Source organism: Aythya ferina (assembly GCF_964211825.1).
Source record: "Aythya ferina genome assembly, chromosome: 14".
NCBI classification, from domain to species: Eukaryota; Metazoa; Chordata; class Aves; order Anseriformes; family Anatidae; genus Aythya; species Aythya ferina.
The window spans coordinates 18,071,008-18,094,056 of NC_140312.1; the positions used below are offsets into that span (position 1 = coordinate 18,071,008).

Here is a 23,049-nt window from a genome sequence, read left to right on the forward strand (position 1 = left end):
CTGCAAAACAACCCCACCTGCAAGAAAACAACCCCCTTGTGATTAGCAGTCACATAGACCTTGTCCTTGAAGCCAGCTGCTGGCAACAATATTTCTCTAAATTCCTCAATTGGGCGATGTGGGAACACTGTCATGGGAACTTCTCATAGTCATCCTGGTGGCTTGGTTTGCTCAGCTGCAGCAAGCCATGGGATCTTTTCTGTTTCAAAAGTCCTTCAACACTTTCCCAATAAAATATTTAAAATGTTATCAAATATGTGGAATTTATCCACATAGTTCAATTCTTGAGGTCTTGCATTATGAAATTGGAAGGTGAATGAATATCCTTCTGAGTTGATATATCAATTTTTACTAGGCGTAATCTTTTTGTACTTTGTATATACTTCAGACAGATCATGCACATTTGGTTTTTCATGAGATTTGAAACATTAATGGAAGTTCTTTGTCTGAACAACAAATGCAAGCTGAATTACAAGAGAGTGATGAAAAGATTAAATCCAATAAGATGTAATAAATCATATGCTGATTATGCACATATGAATATTTTTTCTCTGTCTTTATTCTATTTGAATAAAGACACTGACTAGTTAATGCATAGTTTGATATCTAATTTTTTATGTTGGGAAGTAGCTCTGAATCTTTGCCTTCAAAAAAGTGCTGCTGCAAAGGCAGAGGCAACACAGAACCAGTGAACAGACAGTCGAGGTATGCTCAGGCAGAGCAGGCACCATAATAACATTATTTCATTCATTGGTACATCATATGATGCATTTTCTTTTTAGCATCTTTCATAAAATATTTATTTGCTGTAATGTTTCTCCAGAGAACAGTCTACTCTACAGTAAACTTCAAGAATAATCTCAAGCTTTTGTTTGAAAAAATGCTTTTTCATTTTTTCCCACTTCACACGTATTTTTTCCATGATGGTGTCGTGGTTCCGCTCGAGTGGGCAGCCGAGCTCCACCACAGCCGCTCTCTCACTCCCCCTCCTAAAAGAGCAATGGGGAGAAAATATGTGAAAAGGGCTCAAGGATTGAGATAAGGACGAGAAAATCACGCAATAATTATTGTAACGGGCAAAACAGACTCGGCATAAGGAGATAGTAAGATTTATTACCTACAACTAACAAGCGAGAGAAGTGAGAAAACAAAGGAAAAAAAAACCAAAAGCACCTTCCCCCCCATCCACCCTCTTCCACCTCCTCCCCCCGAGCGGCGCAGGGGAACGGGGAATGGGGGTTATGGTCAGTCTACAGCACTTCTTCTCTGCCGCTCCTTCTCGGTCACTCTCGTCCCCTGTGCTGTGGGGTCCCACCCACGGGATGCAGTCCTTGATGAACTGATCCGGCGTGGGCTTCCCACAGGCAGCAGCTCTTTCAGAACTGCTCCAGATATGGGTCCGTACCACGGGGTCCATCCCTCAGGAGAAAACTGCTCCAACCTGGCTCCCCTACGGGCAGCAGCTCCTGCCAGGTCACCTGCTCCTGCGTGGGCTCCTCTCCACGGGCTACAGGTCCGGCCCGGAATCTGCTCCGGCAGGGGTCTTCCACAGGCGGCAGCCTCCGTCGGTGCAGGGCCACCTGCTCCACCGTGGTCTCCTCCACGGGCTGCAGCGTGGAACCCTGCTCCACCGTGGTACTCCATGGGCTGCAGGGGGACATCCTGCTTCACCATGGTCCTCACCACAGACCACAGGGGACTTCTGCTCCGGCACCTGGAGCACCTCTCCCCCTCCTTCTACACTGACCTTGGCACCTGCAAGGCTGTTCTCTCACTCCCTTGACTCTCCCGGCTGCGGTGTGGCGCAGCGTTTTTTCCCTGTCTTAAATATGCTCTCACAGAGGCGCAAAACAACATCGCTTATTGGCTCGGATCTGGAAAACAATGGGGCCCTTCCCAAACATGGGGCAGCTTCTAGATCTTTCTCACAGAAACCACCCCTATGGCTCCCTGCTACCAAAACCTTGCCACGTAAACCCACTACAGATGGCATTGTGACCTTTATGCTCTCAGTATTCTTCCTTATAAATGGTGTAAATGCAATCTATACTTACAGCAGGTACAGCTAGATGAATGGACATGTGGGAAAGAAAGTATCTTGTATCTACAGTGCACAAAGGCAGATAGATGTACTACGCTCAGTTTCATTAGCATAAGGAGAGTGCAGAATATCTTTCTGCCTTTTTTCTAGAACAGACTGCAGAAAATGTCTGGGAGACAAAACATGGGTGCAAATGTTACAATAACAAAGAAATTGGTACATGCATTCATGTCACGGAGACAGCCTCTATTTTTTATTAAAATTCAACTCAAGATATAGAAGTGGAATTCTGAACCCCAGCCTCTACTAACTAAAGCTTAGAAGGCCTGTAGTTTAGGAAACTACTCTCCATGTTTGAAAAGAGAAGTCATTAACTTCTCTCTGTTGTAAGTGAAAAGTGAGAATCACTTCCAGATTCAGATGGGCTTTTCCCCTTGGGAAGCCAGTTGTCTCCACTGGTGACAGAGAGTGTCTGAGATAACTTGGCTCTCAAATTAGCATGTATCCTAGCTAAATTTAGTTGTATTTCACTTTTGCTGTGCAAACTAAGTGGACAGAAAGCTGTTCAGACCAATAGCAGTGATTCAGTTTATATCTCACAACTTATTAAAGCATTATAGCATCCATTATAGCATGGATGCCTTATGACATTGCTGAACACAACTGTTTTGCTGTTGAGCTTTCAGAGCTCAGCCTGCAATCTCACTTAGTGCTGAAGGTCTCTAACAGATCCAGCACTGAATCAAATGGCTATTCAAGAATATGTAGGTCTGCAATGTTATCTTCCTTTATCATGCTTCTTGTTCCAATCAAAACAGCAAAAAAATCATAAATAAGAGAGAAACTGAGCCTGTAGGCATAAGGTATGAATGAATAAATGGTTGTGAATATGAATTTGGCAATTCTGTATCCTTTGGAAGGATCTGACTTTGCTAGAGCATCAAAGTTACATTGCAGAAAAAGCATGCTGAAAATATATTTATAGCATTGCTTTTTATGAGGTTTAATTTGTTAAAGAGGCAAGTGGTGAATGCTGAGTCATTTCTGAATAGGACAATGCTATTGGATCCAAAAGCTTGTATTTCACAAAGCTATGATATAGATTGGCTTGTTGGGCAGTCTTTACGCAGGAAAAGGCCATGGGGAAATTGATTGGAAGGCTGCAAGCAAACTGGAAAAGCTATGAAATATAAACAGTTCTTTGATGCTTGCCTGCTCTTTACCTGGGCTTAAAACTAGGGTCTATCTACCTGTTTCATTTGTATTAAACTCCTTCAAGCATTTCAAGAGTAATTAGACACAAAGAAGGTAAACTTAGCCTACATTGCCCTTATATATTGTAGTTGAAACTCACAAACTATTCTATGATGGTACATTTTTAAAGGCCTATAAAAATACATTTTTGAGTGCTTTTTCCCTCTGAATTCATATAAATGCTTTATCAGCACTTTCTGGACGTGCATAAAACATTGACATGAAAGCATAGTAAGATACTTGCTTATGCTGGCCAAGAAGTACCTTTATACCACAACGGATAAAAACAAACAAACCTACTTTTTTTTTGGTTGTTGCCAGAATTCATTTCTGTAAAGGGAATGTTGCTCTATCAGCCTGGATGCAATCTGAGGTACTGCTGGGCTGGGAATAGTAGAAAGGTGCAATCCTAATACGAATATCAAGTAAGTATCCATCATAGTTCTAGAGAACAGTTGTTATTCATTATAAATATACCAATAGATGGTTCAAGTTGAAGAGTACTTTTTGTGCTTTACATATTTACATATTTATGTAAAGCATAAAAAGAGAAAAGCTGCTCTTACTGGAAATATTTCTCTGAATTATGGATGCTTATGCTGATTTTACAAGACCATTAAGAATAGAAAAACAAAATATTACTGTAAAGATTAATTTGACTTTGATTTTCTTTTTTTTTCCCCATAGATTTTGTTTCTGGATATGCTGGCTGAAATTTTTAATTCTAGATTTGCCCTAATTAAGTTGATAAAAAATAGATAAGTTGAAAAGATTCTGAGGTTTGTTTTCTTTTACTAATGTCCATATCACTGAATTTCAATAGCAATATTTTGGAAAGTACAGAGTTTACAAACAGCTGTATTTAAGACAAGAATAATTAGCAACGACAACATGATTGTCATAATAACTTAATACTTGTACAAAATAACCAATCACATGGACTTAATGAACAAATATAAGCTGGAATATTTACAGATACTTTATAAAAATGACTTAGCACTGGCAATTAATACAGGTCTATAGAAAACCTAGCAAGTTACACAAATTGCCCTGAGAGTACACTGGCTCTGATAAAAACTAATAATATAAGTTAATATGAAATTAGGTCTTCAACTGAATCAACTTGGCCCTTGAGTCAAATTATCTTTATGAACTTCAGTGGTATAACAGATACAAAGTATTTTTACTGTTATTAAAATTATTTTGTGTTAATTACTTTTTGCATTATGGTTAGATCTTGCTTGCATTTTTTTTCCCTAACATTGCCAAAAAAAAAAAAAAAAAAAAAAAAAAAGTTGAAAAGAGAGAACACTGATTTAAGAAGCCAGGCAGAGTAAATTCCACAAAGTACATGAACAGACTAACATTTCTTTAGGTGATCATGTCTAATTTTGCTTTTCATATTTGTCCACATGACATTCAAAGTGTTCTTCAATTTAAAAATTCCCAAAGAACTGTAAAAAGCTACAAATGAAAAACAACTGAATATTTTAAATTCTTGGGTGAATAGTATTATATAATTGCAAAGTATTCATTTATTAGTTATCATTTTGCCTTCTCCACAAAGAAGAAGAATGCCAAACCTGAAGAAGATCATATGGTCTCAATGTTTGGCCTTCTGGCATAATAACAACTTAATTCTTTATGGCCTGACCTCTGAAAAATAATGCATCTTTAAATAAAACCTGTATTTAACCTTTTATATCTTGGTTAGAAACACTTCCCTTTTGCATATTTTATTCTTTCATGACTGCATGGATTTGATTTTCTCTTGTTAAGCTTTGGGGACTGGAATTATACAGGACTTCTTTGTTATTGCATTTCTTTGCACTTGTGAAAATATATTGAGAGTTTAGAACTGTGCATCCTATGGGACAGAACTTACCAAAGAGCAGCAAGTTAGAAAATGTCTGCTAGTCCCTGAGGATCTTTTTCTATTACCTACCTCTAAATGAATGACTAACATAATGGATTAGTCTTTTCACCCTTGATACATGACTAGAAGATTTTATGAACTAGCAGGAACATATTTTGATTTCACTGGTGTCCTTCCCCAGCACTATTGCTGAATTTCCAAATGTTTGTGGTACTCAACAGAATCCAGATGAATTCTCCAAATTGTTAGAGGCTAACGCTGTTCTGATTCGCTTTTTGCTTGACCTCCATATGTCCCCTTCATAATTCTACCTTTTCCCAGCATCAAGTCAGCAACAAGATCAAAAATGCATCTAGTCAGATAGCAAAGGTGTTCTCAGCTCAAAAGTTTATGTCAAAAGTTTATGGATTAAAAAAAAATAATAAATTACTAACTAGTAACTGTTTCTGCTCCTTTTCTGAGAGTACAACTGATGATGGTATTAGTTACTCCATCTTATTTCTTATTTCTTATTTCTCAGAGCTGAGTAAAAGACCTGGTTTATAATGAAGTCATCACAATCCTTTTTGTCATTCTGGTGTGGCACTGGCAGGAGTCAAATATACTGCTATAAACAAATCTCTTCAAAACCAAGAATCTGCTTCTCCAGTAGCTGGATAAGAACCACTGACCATGAAGTTTGCTGTTCTTTCCATTGTTTAGGTATACAGTTGTTTAATAGAAAACTAAATTATGACATGAGAAAATTGCTTAATGCAAAAACACATCTGCTCATATAAGAAAATAAATGCCATAGGGTCTTCTGGTAAGGAACAGTTTCCATGATAATTGCTTACTTCTTAATTAATTGTTATGTACGCTATAACAATACCTATTAAAAGCCACAGCATATGCTGCAGAACAGTCTTTCACAGCCTCTGGCTGAAATCTGAGGGGAAATAAGTCAGAGGTTAGCCAAAAATTGTGTTGTAGTCACTGAACAAACTCTGCAATTAGAGGTTCAGATGTTGACTTAAAAAAGACAAGAAACAGGTGATTTGACATTCAGACTGTACAATAGAAACAAAAGCAGAAGCCATCTTTAGAAAGAAGACAAATCATAGACCAATAGTTGCAGGGGAACATCACTGTACTCTGTGTTATAGCTCAGCAGAGATAAGCAAACTGTGGACTAAATAAATTGCAGCTGCTGTAAGTTATGCTTCACAAAGAGGGAACAAAGAAAAGATCAAAAGGCATGGGAGTCTGCAAGATTAAAACAACTGAAATTGTTCTCTTTGTTCTCATGGTATCAGTTTTGCTTCATGCAGCACGGAGCCAAGATCTGGACAGTGCTTTCTGGAGAGAGTGTCGCTTTTGAGACAGTGCTCTCATTATCAAATGAGGATTTCATTTCTTAAAACGACTACAAAACTAACAGAAGCCTTGTGTGTACACATGCATACATATATTGTATGTACAAATGAAATAACGTATGCTAGCAAAAAACAAATGTTAGTTTAAAACAGAGAGACAGACAGCATTAAAGAAATGGTTTGGGTGAGGCTTTTTTTTTTCTTTTTCTTTTTTTCTGTATATGTGTAGAATCTCTCCCTCCCCCTTGGAAAGTATTGCTGACAACAGGAAATTTCTTTTTCTTTAAGAAAAACAGGACATGAGAATAACAGAAATCTTTTAGTCCTGGTTATTTTAAGATAACTAAAATTTAATTAATAAAATTTATATTTCATCATATTTTATATTTTTATATTTATTTATACACAAATATATATATTTATGTATGTATTTATATTTATTATATTTTATATTAATAAAATATAATCAGATTATTTTAAGGTAATTTAAATGTAATTCTTGTTTAATCATCACACATTTTAGTGCAATCTGACAATTATTATGGTAGTGGAACCGCCAGTGTAACAGAATAGCTATGTAACTGAATCTCCTTGCTACCTGAGCACCTACTTATGACTTCTAAACTCATAACTCTGAAGAGAACAGGCACGTACAGCTGTCACACAGCAGTTCTATTGAACAGCATAACTGACTTCCATAACAGCAAATGTTGAGTTGGAAATTGTTAGCTTTTAGTTCAAAACTTTTAGATATGGTAGACTGGAATTTGCTGGTTGAGTGCCTGGGTCTTGAAGAAGCAGGGTTTCCACAGGGTGAGCACTTCATGAAAATCTCGTGTTGTCAAGAACCTGTTATGTTTATGTGTATTGTCATTAGAAAAAAAATATAAAAATCTTCTTGTATATATCCTAGCACCAGACAATCCTGGTACTAAGAATCCTGTCAGGAAATCTACATCCAATTTTAGTAGGAAAACATTACAGAAAACAGAAAGTAAAGCAAAAATATTTCTGCAAGTCACTATGCCTCATTTCAGTCTGTTTTCTATAGATTCATAGAAGAGATGCCAGTAGATGAGTTTGTGCTAGAAGACTGGAACTTGAATGTAGTAAAACTCTCGGACCTGTATGACTATGACACATTTTCAGTACAAGGTCAAAAAGTGTCATTCCACTCAAGTCTGCAGATATGAAAAAATGGATTAATATAGACCAGTAAAGAGAAGCACCTACTTTTATTATCAACATTATTTTAAAAACTTCACTGTGATCAATTAGAAGTGTAATAGATCAACATTATCTGAAAATCATCTACTGAGATATGATGATAGAGGCTATTATATTAGAAGAACTTAAGCATCTGAAAGTGCAGACAGGCATTCACTGCGATTTTCAGATGTGCTCCTGTAGCATTTATCTGTATGTTTAAATGCCCAATACTCTTAAAAATCTGGCCTTTCATATGTAACTTCAGGGACAGCAAATCTCTCAGAAAAAAAATGCTGCTTTCTTAAAAAAAAAAAAAAAAAAAAAAAAAAAAAGGAAGAGCCAGCCTGGTCATTTCTACTTTCACTATCCTGTAGTTCTCTTTTTAACTTGTGTTGTCTTCAGTTAGGAATTGTTTTGATTACATGAAAGATAACAGGTTGCTGTACTCACAAGGTTTGAACATGGTGTTCCTTGGCACACAATCATGTGACTGTAGACACAGATATCATTATATTATATTATATTATATTATATTATATTATTAATATTATATTATTATAATATATTATTCAGTATTAAAGGCAGAGGGGAAAGATTTTTCTCCAGACAAAGATACTCAGCTTCAGGAAATAAGGCATTTATTTAAGGGTCTTCTGATTCTCGTACTAGTTACTACAGACCATGTTTGATTGAAGTGATACAGGCAGCCAGCTGCAGTGTGTCTTGACAAAATAATGGGATCATTAAGCTACTTCAGAGCCTTGTCCCATCAGACCATTACAACCACTGAAGTGGATCAAGTGGTTACATAAGACATTAGAATTAATGGAGTGATTTTATTTGTACTCGAGCAAATCCACCATTGCCTTCCCTTTGACTGACTGGGTAAATATCTGGGTAACCTTAAAGGATAAGCCATTTTCTAACCCTAAAAAAGTCAGGTACGTCTATCTTTTCCTCATATTTTAAAAGCCAGGTCAATTTTTGTTTCTTATGCTTAATTCTGTCTTTTTAGCAAAGAGGAAGATAGCTGTTTATAAATTTAAAAAATAACTTTAAGTTCTGGTGAGTGGGAAGACACTTGCAGAGGCAGCCTGAGAGAATCGTATTTTAATTTTCCAGAAATAGGCATGGGGCTGGCACTCAAGACAGAATTCTGTGCATTTTTGAAACAAGTAGCAAATTGGACCTTAGGAGAATGATAAGCAAGTGGCTGCAGGACACCCACTCTACATCCAGAATGAAATGGAAAGGAAGACCAATGCTATTCTTTTTTATTTCCATTTCTTTTCAAACTTTACAGTCACCCACTAAATTCAGAAATTATTTTTCCATAATATTGTTATAAAGATTGTGTCTATATTAAAACTGAAATCCCAAATGTTCTTGGTGAAAGCCTTCTTTGGATCATGATGTTTCTGATGATCACCTACACAACTGGGGTGCACAATAGATGGAGCTAGAGTTTTCTTGAAGTGCACGCAGGGATAACACAAGAGGTAATGCAAATTGCAAGCAGATATAAGAAAATAACTTTTTTACTGTAACAGTGGTCAAATATTGGAATGGGGCTGACACAAGCCATGAAATCTCCATGCGTGGCTGTAGTCATAGCTTGACTGGACATGGCCCTGAAGAGCCTGAACTAAGTGGAACCACCTCAGGCAGGAGATGATCCCCAGGGTCCCTTGTAACCTAGGGAGTTCAGGGACAACTGTTCCACTTCAAGTAGACACTCTGGGCCACATCCTGATGTTAGTCTGAATATTTACAGAGTTTAGAAAGAAACAAAGAAGGAAGTAGTGTTGGAAGTAGTGTTGGCAGTGACAGAAAACTTAGAACTTCTCTTGGGCCTAAATTAATTTTAATTTCTAAATGAACAATTCTTGTCACTGCTTGTTGGATCAATGCTTTTTTGGGGTATTGAGAAGAATTGTTACTCTGTTCTGTAATACTAAACACTTGAGACAAAACTACTTTTTATCACAGATTGTTGGGAATTGGATGTAGATGAATGATTTTGCTTTTGTTTGTTATACAAATTTCTGTGCTACAGCCTTTTAATGTTAATCCACAAGTATTAAGGGCACAATTTTTATTACTTTATAAGATCTATAAAGCAATTGTGAAAAGATACAGTAAACATTCTTTGAAGTAAAACTTGTTGATATCTCATTAAAATGAACAATATAACTTTTGGCTAGGGAAGTTTGCCTATTACATTTATCCCTTGAAGGTGTTTTGAAGCTTGATTTGGGCCATAAACCTAATTTTGACTTTTGACATTGAAATTCAGTCAGATGAGCAGTTTCTAAATGGCAGACATTAATGTCTAACAGCATGCACTGAAAAAAAAGTTTTATTGGCCTAACTGCTCTACAAATGCATTGTGGAATAAGTTTGCCTTCAAGAGGAGCATGTGGATATCTTGTACAGGTGACAAATACTTTGGAAAATTACATTAATCAGCTGAAGACGTTCACTTCTGGCCTTAAGCTCCTTGGTCTGGAACAGGCTACATTGGAAATCACTCAGACTGAAGTGCTGAACTGATAGAGAGTTGTGTGAACACAGTTACTGTACTGTGCAAATCTTTTAACATCCATCATTTAAAGCATCAGCATAAATATATTTTCTATTAAGCTGTTCTTTTGTTAAAGAGTGGTCAGTTCACAGAGTAATTTTAGAAAGTAGGACAGCCAATGAATATACATTTTTAAAAGCCACCAGCCAGTGTCAAATGGTTGAAGAACTAGAGCTAGTCCTTTTTATCACAAGGATAACTGCTAAGATTGATATTGCTTATTTGACACAATGTAATCCGCACAAACACTGAGAAGAATATTAAATTCTTAAAGTCAGTTGTTTCTTTACATTTAAGTATGTTAGTGATGTTGATTAGATGTCAAAACTTGGATAGTTTGTTCTCTAACACCCTGAACTTGGCAACATTTCTCCTAGAGAGTGACATTTCAGCTTATTTAATTGTTTAGACAAGGAAAGCAGAAGAAAAATCTTAGCCTGTTAAAAATAAATTTTAATAACGTTCTGAAATTTGCAAAAGGCCATCAGACCCTGCACCTGCTGTGTTGACCTCTGCTGACCCTTTCTGATAGAGGAAAATGCACTTATGCTATGAAAAAGAACATACAGCATTAAATAATTTAAGTGGGTAAATTTATTATTCTAAAAAAGGCAGCTTTGCCCCCCTGTCCCAAAATGAAACCAAAACAGCAAATTGGCATAACTGGAGGTAAAAGTAAAGGAAAAGTAAAATGATCATATTTCTAGAAAGTAGCAAGCCTTCTCCTTGTTGCTCTGTACTGGTGAAGCTTTACCAACTTTGATAGGGTAATGCTATTTTTTTTTTTTTTTTACCAGCTGAGAAGCTGACTTGGTAATGGAATACAATGAATCATCAGTTCCAGCTCTCTTTGAACACAGGGAGATTCCTTCAAGTGCCTAAACACACAGAGACTTCCTTCATTATACACATCTAAGAAATAGTTTGTGTTTGGGTTCACATTGATGATCATACTCCTCAGGATTATGTTTCCTATGGTCTGCAATAGGCCTTGTCTCTGCAGCCATGAAATAGTCAAAGTGGACTAAGGAGAACTGTGAGATAAGGGCAAACAATGTAGAAATTGCTTGTAGCATTTTTCATATTTCTTGTAAGTTAATATGTTAAATTGTTAAACCATTAGACTAAAACAACCTCAAAGCTTCTTTCTAGTGAAATTATTTAAATTATTTTGATTTACATACCAACTATCTCTATCTCAGAGCAGTAGCTATGTATTTATCAATGATTCTTCAGGCTGAAACATATATATATATATTTTCATATTTGGATACTGTTTGCTTTTAATCCAAGTAAGTGAAAATGGAGTATTAAGTGGAATAGTACTACCCAGGGAGGTAATGCTTTTAAACAGCAGAATGTATATTAGCAGCAACTTCTTCAAATCATTTTACACATTTCATATGTGCAGATATTGTTCCTTTATTTTTAATTTAATTTATTTTTTATTTTATTTTATTTTATTTCAGGCACGGAATGTAGGAATACAGATTTTGAACTTGTGTATGAGTGTGCTTACAGATGCAGATGATTTGTAACTAATTTTAGGCTGCATTCTCCATTCAGATTAATAGATTCTAATGTTAGAATCTTCATGACACATGAAGAATCGTCCTGAGAAGAAAAAATATTTATAAAGATGTCAATCTCCTTTGAATAGAAAACTGCAAATGCATTATCTTTTCTCCTTACTGGTACCAACATGCTATGGACCAAGACTTTGTAATACTTATGCCACCAATCTGTATATCACTGAACACCTGTTTTTTACATGGTCTATTTGAAGATTAATTGCCAATTTTGCAGCAAAAGCTTCTTGTCGGGAAAACCCAGTTATGGCAGTGCTTATCTGGATCATTACGCTTAATGTAACTACATATACAACATGATGATTATTGACTAACCACATTTAAAAATTGCCATTTACAACTAAAAAAAAAAAAGGCAAGTATTCTATATTCACTGTCATAACTCTACAGTTGACTACTGAGGAAGTGTCTTTGCCTTTAATTCACACTTGTTAGAGCTAAAGTACAAGTTCAAAGAAAGATATGATGCATGCTAAACAAAAAAATCATAACAACTTCTGCACGTCCCCCCCTAATCCCCCCCCCCCCCCCCCAAAAAAAAATAAAATCTGGGGGCAAAAACAGGCAAATGATGATGATAATGATGGTGATTATTATTATTTTGCAGAAGCAACTTACCTGTAGAAGTGATACCTCGGTTGCAGTGCTCTTCATCACTCAAAATAGTTTTTCAGTACTAGAAGTGTTGAGAAGATGATGGGACTGAGATAAGAACTGAAGATATATTTGATCAGAAAAAAATACAAAGATTTCAGAGCTTACAAAGCAAATGCAATGATTTTCTTGGCCCGATCCACAAAACCATTTCCCACAGGAAAACTTCTGCAACCTTAATGAACTCCAGAAGCAGTAGTTTGTGTGTGTACAAAAATCTTAATGTGTGAGCAACTTGTCAGAGTGGTGTCCACCTGAATTCAGGGATCTGTACAGCTTTGCAAACCTGAGAAGCACCAAATGGGAGAAAGCCATGTGAAGTATTTTTATTTGTGTACACCTAGCTGAAAGGTTTATTTATTTAGGCCAAGCACAAGAGAAGCAAGCCTATCTTACCTGATACATGTATGTACTATATTAGTGTGATCACTGTGCTGGAAATGACCAATTTTCTTTTGCAATATTATTCCTACAGTCAGCTGTCAAAAAAAAAAAAAAAAAAAAAAAAAAAAAAAAAGTTAAATTTTTGCCATATTTTCTGCTCAAATTTCTGTAATATCTATATTGCATATATGTAACTTCAGTATATACATTGGTGACAACAGCTTTTTTGTATGTGATGTGATATATATGTTAAACATCTTGGATAAGTAAGTTGTTGGCCTCCATATTTAATAAAAGCATACAAACACTGAAGTTTGTAGTTTTCTTCTCAGTGTTCTCAGTGTTCATGCCTAGATAATTATATAACATTACACGTCGCCAGTAGAGCACTTTTATAAATGGCTAGAACTCAATCAAATGGATACTGCTTTAAAAAAAAAAAAAAAAAAAAAAAAAAAAAAAAAAAAAAGTATGTATTTGCCCCTACTCGTCAAAAGGACAAATTCAGTACAGGTTGTGTTTTTACTGTGTGGTGCGTGAGCTTGGCCTATGGCCTACAGCCAGCAGTAGGGCACAGGACTCTTAATTTTGGGGTTTCTCCTCATGGAAGCTTTCCGTGGGCTGCAGGGGAATCTCTGCTCCGGTGTCCAGAGCATGTCCTCCCTGCTTTTTCTCTCAGCAGCATCGCAGGGCTGCTTCTCACACCTTGTCTTTCTCTCTCCTCAGTGTCATGTAGCACTGTGCTCTCTCTGAGGAGATTTTCACAGTGGGACCACCAGTGTTGCAGATGGGCTCAGCTAGGCCCTGTAGGCCCTCAGAACCTTCCAGAACCCTCTGGAAGGAGCAGTGCAGGGCCTGCCCACACCTGGCCTCTCCTCATGGTAGCACCTGCAGCTCCACTGCCAGTGCCTGGGTGCTGATGCCCCACACATGCTGACAGGAATTCAGTTAAAAAGTTAAAAAGGAATTAGATGCCAACATTCCTTGTGTTGGCAGGAGAGTGGAATCGAAGTCTCAGGTAGCTTGTTGTTGTCCTGTGCTATTTTTTAAATCTAGTTTTGTAACTGGGACAATTTCACAGTAAAGCACAAGCATGGTTTTACAATCCAGTGTATACTTTATATTAAGTTTCATTTCATAAAAACTAAGTTTATTTAAACTCCCTTTCTGAGCATTGTAGAAGTTTTGTTGTGCCTAATGGGTGAAGAAAAACCTTTCACTTTTTTGTTGTGAAAGATTTAATTCAAGCTGGATACTTTTAAAAATCTCTTTCCATGTTTGTCTTCCTGACTTTAAGATACTTAGTCATTTATATTAAATGAACTTTGCTGTGGACTTCTGTTTCAAACTAGCACTACAGTGTTAAACTGTGAATATGAAAGATTATCAACTTGGCTACTACAAGATATTGCAATTAAAGACCTCTTCAGCCATTAGTTGCTTTTTCTTACCAAATGGAGAAATTACATTTCAGAGACTGTTAATTCCTCAAATCTCTTCTGCCGTGTTCTTTCTCTAGTGCTACATTAGGTCAGAAGCATGGCAGGAAAAGTTATCCCCACAGGCCTGGTTTGGAGATTGGGCTCAACTTCAAGGAAGTTCCAAAATTGTGGGAAAAGTTTTGATTAAATTTGGGCCATTATTCAGAATTACAATTTTTTTTCATGCATAAGTTTCAAAGTGGATCAATAATGGAGAAACCAAGAATTGTTAATACACGTAGGTTAAACTCCTAGTTTTCCACATGGCATTTTTGAAACTGTGAACCTGTGTTAATCTGGAGCCTAGTTTCCTTTCACACGTGGTCTGTCTAGAACAATAGAATCATTTAGGTTGGATAAACCTTCAGGATCATCAAGGCCAACCTTTAACCTGACCTAATAAGTCCCATGACTAAACCATGTCCTTTAGTGCCACATCCACTTGTCTCTTAAATAGGTGTTTAAAAAATAACTGACTTTCTCAGAGCACATTTCACCACAGAACTTAAATGCCTGACAGCTATGCAGATGAGAAAAGCTTGTCAAGTGTGCAAATCAAAAGAGTTTGGGAAAGAGACTGGGAAAAACTCACAACCTGTACTCCATTCCAGTGCTCTATAGTTATTAATGTGTGTGCATAAGATTAGACCTCTAGAATGACACTCTTGGGATGGGAAGGACTGTTAGAAATACTGAATTGTCTAAAAATTTCATAGGTACACAAAGCCTATGGACTCTGTCTATGACATCTTAATAGCTAGCTAAATACCTAATTTCTCACTAGAATATTACAAAATGTTGTTCCACACTGAACACCTAGATGGCAGCTTTGAACTGAAGTACCTTACTAAGTCTAACCTTTAGTCTACAGTTTCTTGGTGGTATCTCTGCTTCTGGTGAAGTTCATTTGTGCAAAAGAAAATGTAAGATTTACAGAGTCACAAGCAGAACAAAAATTACATGGTTAGAACATTTGTCCAGGCTGCCTAAACAGAAGATGCTGCTTCTTACACTTCCTTCTATTTAAGAACCAATGGACAATGTATAAAAATAGACACTTTATTGGGGAGAAAAGCTGGAGGACACAAAACTCATAAAAAAAAAAAAAAAAAAAAAAAGCCTTAACACTTAAGCTACAATCATGTTCCTTTCCACAGCCTCCATCTCAAACCCAGTCAGCTTTGAATTATTTCAAAATGCCACAGTTTTAACGAAGTATTTCTTCCTTCACCTTTACCATCTTATGAAAAGAGGCCTTAGCATTCAGGTTAGGACAGTCTGCTGAGTGGAACTCCCAGCACCTGAGGCAGAGGAGAAATGCCAGAAGCAAGTCTCTCCTTTTCTGCTTAAGTCTCGTGTATGAGCTAGATGTCAAACATTTCCAATGAACATTGGCCATACCCCCCTCTTCAAGGTAGAATACTAGGCTCATTAGAAGCAAAGTTTAATGATTCCAGTATAGGGAACAGCCTTGTAGGACTTTTTAAATTACAGTGTTTGACAAAAGGCCCCTGTTTTTCTTGAGTCAAATCTTGTTTCTAGGATGCAGGCTACTTCCTCTCTCTGAAAGAGTAAGAGCCAATGAAAACATGAAAATTTAGTTAAATAGAAGGGTCTGGGTAACACAGCTGGAAGTGTGATAGATAATAAATGTAATGATGCTCAAACTCCTATTGGGCTGGCAATTAATATATAAAAAGAAAAGGGTAGTTTTTTTTTTTTTTTTTTAATATTATTGCTTTTACTTTGTTTGTTTTGAGGGAGAAGTTATGTTCACCAAACATAAGCACTAACATTAGTTTGTAGGACAGGAATTTAGCAGGTGAAGGCTTTTTCTTTACAGCTGAGAAAGAAAAAGATTAGTTAGTCACTGTTATTTCAGATTTTCTATTTGTTTTGTTTGTTACTAAAAAAACCAAAAAAATTAACTTAAAAATTCACCAGTAAGGAGAGGTGGGAGGGTAAAAATTTAGTTTCTGAAAAGTAGAGTTCGTTTTCAAATTGGGCTTCAAAATGCTAAGTGTAAAGAAAGAAGAAAAAAAGAAGCAGAACTTGTTACTGCTATACACCTGGTAGAGTTTTAACCCTTCACTTAGTAAATCAGAATAGATCTAGTGGTATGTACTGTGTAAAATTAAATTATTTAGAGTGTTTGTTTTTGGTTCAGGATATGTGATCAAGGCGATGGGCCAAGTTCTCTGTGGTATTACAGTAGGGTTCTTTTCATTGTACTCCATTGATTGAGGGGAATTATGAAGCCCTTTATGATGGGGTCTGGTCTTACTATATCCCAGATCTATGAACTCTTGATTTTAAAAATAATTAGTAGCTGTTAATAAGAAATGTATGGGAAAGATATCTGGTGGCTTTTACAGGTAGAGTACTGCTATTGTCTATAAAAGAAAAATGTGTTAATACATCTTTTGCTTTTTATAAATGCTTCTAGGTCCTCTTAAAATAACTAAGGGTATATAGGAGGAAAAAACTCTTTCCTCATTCCAAACAGCAAGCTGGAAGTCTTGCTGTTTCATGTGAGATAATTGAAGAGTGCTGTTGTGTTTTCCAAAGTCAGGATGATAAATGTTTTTGAAATAGTGATCACAAAATAACAGGTTCATGAACAGTTTTTTTTTTTTTGTTTTTTTTTTAATACAGTAGTACAAATATATGAATTGGTTGGAAAGTAATTTAAAATATAGTCATTTTGATATTTTATTTTAAATATTTTATACTGGGATACAGCTTTTGTCCTGTCTTGGCAACTGCACTCTCTTCAGCTTCTGGAGATTTATAAAGTATGACCCAATACAAGTATTTTATGAACTTCTACACATGAAATGATTCAGTCTAAATCATGTTTCCTTTTGTTTAATTTCAATGTTATGAGCACATGGGCTGTAAAGCTCCTCAAATGGTCTATTATAGCACAACAATGAATGAGAATGTTTATGAAAGCTTCAGTTAGCTGCCGTGTTCATAAAGTGCTTCAAAGTAAATGGAAATAACTTACATAGCAAAACATCAGTTCAGCTACCAAAGCTGTACTCACAATAAAGCAAACAAACAAAAAAAGATTTTTAAAGCCAGAATAGAAATTCCTTTTAAAATGATTTTTAATATGATTTAGGTTGTAAAAAAGGGTGCATCAGGTTTTGAACTAGCTGATTTGTAATCTAATCTAAGGAGATGAGTAGCAGCTAGATCATCTGAGGTATTTATGTAACTTTTATGGAAAGGCTTATAAAAATACTAGCTTTCTAAACTGCACATAGGGGTTCACATATGTTAAGATTTATGCTGGTTACAAAAAATCATGTATGTCACTATCTGCTAGTGTGCCTTGCAGTGTCCAGACTCAGAGTGTTTATAGGTAATAAGTAATTTGAAGGTTCACTTCAGAATAGAACAGCAATGGCCTCGTGCTTCTTGAAAGCGAAGGAAAATGGGTGAGGAAAATGGGTGAAGGATATGCTGATAACTCACCAGAGATAGACACATCTCTGCAAGGATTGTTGTTGGTTTACAAAGTGTTCCCTTGTTCTTCATTGCTGGAGGGAAAAATGTAGGGATGTTGATAACAGTTGGTCTCTCTTCTCAAATCCCCACATCACCTTATTTTTTTAATCCTGGATTTTGTGTTCTGAAAATATGCTCTTTTAGAAAGCATTGTTCTTTCTAATATATTGTACAATTTGCAAATAACTTAAATGATTCCAATCTAAGGAATAAAAAGTGAACAGACAAGGTGCTTGCTTTTCCAGTAGTTCATGATTGAAATATTTTTTCTCAAATAGTAATCATAGAAATTAAACTGTTTTTATACTAGCACATCACATGATGTTAAAGGTTGTTATATTGCTAAAAGATGTTAAATTGTTAGTCTTTAATATTATTGCTGAAAACTTTGACTCAGAAGAGTGTTTATTTTTGCTTCTTTGGGGTTTAAGCATTGGTTTCTGGCATTTTGTATGTGTTGTTTCTTTAAATATTTTGCAAAAATCTTTTAACTGCACAAAATCATGGTATTTTAGAAGGAGGAGCATAGTAGAAGATCTATAAGACAAGTAAATTATGCTTATTGTAAAGGGAAATGAGAACTATGCATGCTATCATTAGTAGCATTAACACCTTGAATTTTTCAGCAAAGCCTTGAATCTTCTGAAAATGAAGACAGAAAAGCTGAGCTTCACTGATTTCTGCAAAGAGCTTTGCAGACAATGTCAAACAATACTTCTGTGATAGCTAGCTGTTTGGTTCTGTCATTCATTTCTTATTTGTGGAGATAAATTTGACAGTTTAGCTGTTCTCATTAGTGGGAATTTTCTGAAAAATCCGTAACTATACGTAGTTTTCTATCTTGTCCTTGTGCATCTCTTACTCTAGTTTATTCAAGTGTTTTAGAACTTTTTTCCTAGTCTCTAACATGTTGTATATGCAAGTTCCTAATACTTGAACAAGGTTTACTTCACTAGTTGTTATTAGTCCTGAATACCAGTTTGGTATAGAACTTAGAGTCAATCTAAACCATCAGTGTGTTGATAAAAGCAAATTCTAAGATATGATCTTCCATACCTTTAAAGATTATTTTGCTAATCTGTCTATTCCTATGCATTTCTAAATAGTATCTAAACCCATGTAACTAGAGCGTGGTTGTTGGAAAGGCTTGTATACCCAAAGGAGTCTTAACTATATATCCCAATTGTTATGGAAAGGCAGGGGAGAGAGAATTGAGATTTGCATGGCTAACAAATGTAGTGCTCTGGACAGAAAAGGGGAAGGAAATTCCAACATGGAAGGCTTTTTGGAGTACCTCAAACCAACTCTCCCAATGTGTCTGTATTAGATGTCATGTATTTGGTTGAAACGGCAAAAATGTTTTGCCAGACTTCATTCATAATATTATAAATGACCTAAGTCAAATACTTCTGTTATCTGAGTCTCAGTTGAGTTGGATCTAGTAAAATTTGTTTAAAAGCGTTTTTAAAACATTTCATTCAGGCTGGATAGCTAGCAAATCTTGTTACTACCATCTTGCTTGTATTTCTGTTGCAAAAGTACATCTTACAGTGAACTGACAAAAGTTTTTTTTCCCGAAGTGTCTGTCAGATTGTTAACTAGGTACATCTTTTTAATTAGTGGTGTATACATTAGAGCATGTTATTTGTTACCAGGGTCTTGTTGCTTACATGGACTGGGCTGTATGATGACTAGATTAATTTAGTTTTAGCTGAAATATTAGAATAAAAATTATGTAGAATCAAGTATGTTTAACAAGCATACATTAATGCAGTGGGAATTTTGTCTGAGTTTCATCATATGTGTATAAGGAATTCATTGATTACGGCTGCTACCTTTTTAATTATGTGAGGCTAATGGTGTAGGCAGTTTCTTTATGACCTGACACTTGGATTATCAGGGCCTTAAGAATCAATAGCAAATCTGCTGAATTTAATGCAAAATGGGATACGGTGTTGTGTTCATCTCAAACTAAGGCTGCATAAATGACTGGAAATTCTCAGCTGACATTGCTGTTTGTGGCAACATGTTCTTTGGGTATAGCAACAGAAGAGCCTTTAAATGTAAGCCATCACTTTGACTTTTTCAGCCCTTAGTTGAATGTATTTTATAGATTGAATCAGAAACATCTGCAAGGGACAGAACCACTGTAGTTGCATTAAAATGAGTTGATTGGTAGGAAAATCACTTCTCCTTGTGTACCTATCACCTGTTCTTCCCTGCCCCCTCTCACTTCCCAAAGTACCCAGTGGATTGAGATTTATTTTTTTTAACTTGACCCCTTGCAGTGTGAATCCTAAATTGCATCCTTAAAAAATAAAAACCTTTAAGCAATTGCTCGAACTTCGTTGTTTCATCCACAAACCAAATGTCAGCAACTTTTTTTCAGAGGAGGCAGGCACCTTAATATAATGAGACACTTGCTGACTGCTTCTGCTTTTAAGTGACATTGAATTGCTAAGATACTGGCAAACCTGTCCGGTAGACACTCAGCTCATCTTTCTCTGCTGGTTCTAGTTCACTTCACGTATGCTGACTCCTCTATTTCCTTTTGTCATTTGAGAATTTCCTATTCAATGAAAACCTCCTTTTGGGACTAATTAAAACCAGATAGATTCTTTGAAGCAGAAATGCAATAAAGAATTACGCTCTCACTCATAATATGAGAATATGGTAACTATTAAAGATTTACATCAAGATCAGCTGCAAAAAGAAATTCAGAATGTATAGTTGTGGTATTTAAGAACTGTACATGTTGAGAATCTTTCTTATTATTCCTGTTACTGCTTTTGTTTACGTATATCATTCCATGCACTTAATTGCTGCTGCTGTGGAAGAGTAATTAATGAGTGCCTAGTGATTTAAAGTCTGAAATAAACCCTTTCTAATTTCTTAAACTAATTCACTATAGAGTAATATTTGAATTATTTCCAGTCCAATTCTGGGATGTTGTTAATTTCATTATACTGCATGCTGTAGATGAGCAGACTGCAGGTGTGGTCAGGACAGACTATCTAGAAGTGATATATAACATTAATCTTTTTGTATTGTCTGAGCATGTTGTAGCCTCAGTTTGTCTTGCAAATTCTGGATGTTATTTTAATCTTGTTTTATATATAAGAACCTGTGGCAAGAACTATCAAAGGTCACACAATACCACGAAGGTAGACTATGCTCATCTTTCTTATATTGTAGAGCAAATTGCTTTAACTCCCTTAGTTCTGCTCCAAAGGTAAAGTTCTCTGTAACGGTAAGCTAAGAGTTCGACAGTTCTTGTGTAGGTCTTCCTGCATTAAATTGTCATATTTGTTTTGTTCAAATGTTTATTTCCACAAGGTTTGCAGCACAGTGCTTTTCGCTGGCTGTTAGTTTAAAACTAGTTGTTATTTTTGACAGTGTTCTACAAGCTCTTGTTCTTTCAGAGTGCAAGACAGCTTGTATATTCTTTCTGAGAAGGGATTTTATCAATATGCTGCTCTTGAACATGCCTACAGCTATACTGTTATATGTGCTAGCTACTATTTCTTAGCAGGAGGAAAAGTTATGTGAGGCTTATTGGGGTTTCTGAGAAGATGCAATATATTAGTAAAGGCCATAGCAAGATCAAGAATAGCTTTCTCAAAGGCTATTAAATGTGACAAGGAAAATGCAACTCCTGGTTTCAGAAATTCTTAAACCCCTGGTTTTACAGAGGTTGGAATGTTATGCTAGATGAAGTATCACCCTGTACTTAGGTCTTACACTTTTCACTTCAGTGTCTTTTCATGGCCCTTGGCTGAATTCTGGGCTAAATGCTGCTTTCTGAACTAATGTCTGTTCTCATAGAGGTGGAGCAAACTGTTGTGTAAGTATGACAGTTATCCCCAATTTTAACACATGCATTCTATGAACCTGCTAGCTGATCTTCTGACTTCTTCTGCTACGTCTTTATGCCTGAGCAACTTTTCTACAAGAGTAGCTTTCTAGTATCTTTCCCTCATCTCTTTTCCAAACTTTCTTATCTGTAAACTTCTATTTTTTTTCATTTGTTAAAGTATTTGTTAAAAGCTAAGTGGCTGCTTAACCTGGTATGATTTTTTTATTATTATTATTCAGAAATGGCATTTTTATACATTTTTCTGCAGTAGTTTGAAGATCATAAAAATTAAAACTGAAAGATTTTGTATCATCTTTTCAACTTTTGCACACTTGAGTTAATGGAATTAGTATCAAAGGATATAGAAGATCATTCTAGTAATGTTATGTCACAATTTAGGAAAGTTGTGCAGCATAGATGTGTGATTTGACTCAGTAGTAGGAGTGACATGTAACAGACAGCGATACAAAGGATGATCAACTAAATTTGGTAGAAACTATTGCTGGAGAGCAATATATTCCATGCGGCTTTATAGAACACTTTGACCAGGTACATCAAATACATGCTTTTAGTAACCCCCACCAGTATGCAAATAGTTCATTTTGAGTGACTTCTTAAAAGGGGAGGGGGAGGGGGGGAAAGGGGATCCTGCTATGGAGACACCATTGAGGGGAGGCAAAGAAGCTTCTGTGTATGTAAAAAGTGACAATTAACACTGCTTAATGTTGCCAATAACAGTATCATTCTGTGATGATTAATACAACAGTAAACCTGCATGCAGCTTCCTGGCTAGGGCACCCTTTTCAAGAGTGCGTGGGTGCATTTATTCAGTTAAAGATTGAGAAGGTGACTGTTATGTTGTAAAAATGCCATGACTAATGATTTAGCGTAGAGGTGTTAATGTTAGGTTAGAAGTGGGAGGGATATGGGATGGCTATTGAAAAAATGCACTTAGATTATTAATATTTTCTGCATTAAATGGGGTAGGCTGCTTTCTGTAAGCTTCCTTTAATGCCAGCTGGCATTAAACACTAAATACTAATGCTATCTTTCTGGAGTTTAGGACTATTGACAAATATGCTACAAATTAAATTGCAGAATCAGGCATCCCTGGCAGCAGTGTCTGGTTATTAATGTTGTGAACTTGCACAAGGCTTTCAGGGAAATCCTCCTGCAGGGCTGCCTTGTGCTCGTAGGGAGGAGATAAACCTGCCACTTCTGAAGAGCTTTTGATCACAGTGTCCAGACTT

The 23,049-nt window shown here is 36.1% G+C and overlaps 1 long non-coding RNA gene across 1 annotated transcript; it reads left to right on the forward strand.

Annotated features, from left to right (window-relative positions):
- The first annotated feature begins 1,021 nt into the window (after positions 1-1,021).
- Positions 1,022-1,801, forward strand: LOC311444323. The gene is made up of 2 exons (XR_014697816.1): positions 1,022-1,364; positions 1,553-1,801. It is a non-coding gene; the product is annotated as an uncharacterized lncRNA (long non-coding RNA).
- The last annotated feature ends 21,248 nt before the right edge of the window (positions 1,802-23,049 follow it).